General features: G+C 26.8%; 1 protein-coding gene across 1 annotated transcript in view; it reads left to right on the forward strand.

Annotated features, from left to right (window-relative positions):
* Positions 1 to 1135: 1135 nt before the first annotated feature.
* Positions 1136 to 1943, forward strand: part of LOC148300107 (uncharacterized) — a 66998-nt gene continuing 66190 nt past the window's right edge. Inside the window, exon 1 of the mRNA XM_088275246.1 lies at positions 1136 to 1163. The gene's annotated coding sequence lies outside the window, so the exon portion shown is untranslated. The remainder of the gene's footprint in view (positions 1164 to 1943) is intronic.

Consider the following 1943-nt stretch of genomic DNA (forward strand, 5'->3'; position numbering starts at 1 on the left):
TATATTTGAAGCATTGACTTTGTGATTTTCCATTTTATACTTTAAATTAAACTTTGTTTTAAAATCACTATAATATTTTATTATAACTTAGTTATAATGTCTACCGGTTTCGAAGCAAACCGCTTGTTTATCAAGACTTAATTAAGTATTAATCAGTCTTGATAAAGAAGCGGTTAGCTTCGAAACCGGTTGACATTTTAATTAAATTATAATAAGATATTTATAGTGATTTTAAAACAACGTAACATTTTAATATTAACTTGATTAAACACTTTTATTTCTTGTTAACTTTTTTAAAGCTATTTCGTTGGTGTTAGATAAAACTTTCAAAAGCATAATCTCACCCTACGCACTTCTCGACATTATTATAATCTATATTTTAATATTCATACACAATCCCATACGAGCAAACACCCTTTTGACGGCTATCCGTACATAAATTGCATGTTTTGTTTATCTAACTTCAAAAGAATCGCGGCAACGTCGCGCTGACGATGGGGTCGAGTGTAAAAAAAGTCGATCTTAAAAGCAAACATGCTAGGGTACTAGAATGATCCGTTCTTTGAAGTATGAGATTCATCTATGGTTGCTTTTTTATAATTTTTTTCTAGTTTGAAAAACGTCTAACTATAAATCTTGAAAAATCAAGACGAGATCCATCGACAGGAAATCTGCTATAAAAATGACGATCGTAGAAAAAAAATATTATCATTTGTAATGAACATTTAAATATAATAAAAGTAAGTTTTTTTTAATTATTTCATTTAATAAAAAGGGATTTTAAATAAAATTTGTTTCACATTAAAAGCAAAGATACATAAATTAAATAACGTGGAATAGATCAAAAGAATTTTAGAATTTTGCAACAATGCAGTTAATGGGGTACTGTCTAAAAACTGTCAAAAAGTTTGTTTGAATGAGGTTTTTTTGAAGCGTTGACTGGGTTGGAAAGTTAACATTTATTATTTTAGAATGAAGCTCTCATATAATGGTTGCTTTATCAATGCATTTTTCAATTTTCGGTTTCAGTGGATAATTCTATCGTAATACCTAATATGATGCTTAGAAACAAAAATATTTTTTCTTATTTAAAATTTTATTTTATTCCTAATAAGTGTTTTTTGTTTTTTGTTTTAGATACTGTATTTGGACTTCATTTTCTTGTAAGGACTAATTTTTATTATAATTATTATAGTTATGTTTTATATAGTATATATTAGTTACTTATAAATTATTAGTATATTTTATCTTATTTGATATAATCTAAGTAAAAATAACCTTTTTCTTTTAAAAAGAACATATATTTTAATGGGTTCAAATGCGTTGCCAAATCTGCGCAGGCCTTTACGTTGATTATATGAATCTACCTTATGTTTGGAATCTCTCATCACTTTTCGTTTTTCCCCCTATAAAATGTTAAAATTATAAAATTTTAAAAATTTTTTTGAATAATATAAATGTTATATTTTTCTACCTTACCTCTATATCCAAATTTAAAAATTGATTTTTAATTTTTAATATTCAACGAGAATAAAACTTTTTATTCGTGTATTTAATATTTTGAAAAAAGCTTTATATTATCTACATTAATTGAGTACAGAAAACAAATATGCATACGGGTTTCACCCCGCTGAATAAATACTCTTTATTTTAAATTTATAAAAGTAAACTCTTACCTTCTGCACACATCTCTTAATACAGGGAAAAGATTCAAAGAGATGTGTCATCAAAGCCTGATTTTAATAGGTTGAAATAAATATCTGTATAACGCCCCATCCTTGGGTAAAGTGTTTCTTTGATCTTGGTAAAATATCATCGTAAACGTGCGGAGTAAAAGGCGGCTGAAAAGGTTTGTATGATTAATATGTGTTTTTATACCTCCCTCAACACAAAATAAATCGAAACATGCTACACTCGAAGGGTGGTAACTGGTAATATCGTTA

This window comes from Brachycentrus maculatus, unplaced genomic scaffold (genome assembly GCF_059751285.1).
Source record: "Brachycentrus maculatus isolate JH-2025_06_01 unplaced genomic scaffold, ASM5975128v1 h1tg000832l, whole genome shotgun sequence".
NCBI classification, from domain to species: Eukaryota; Metazoa; Arthropoda; class Insecta; order Trichoptera; family Brachycentridae; genus Brachycentrus; species Brachycentrus maculatus.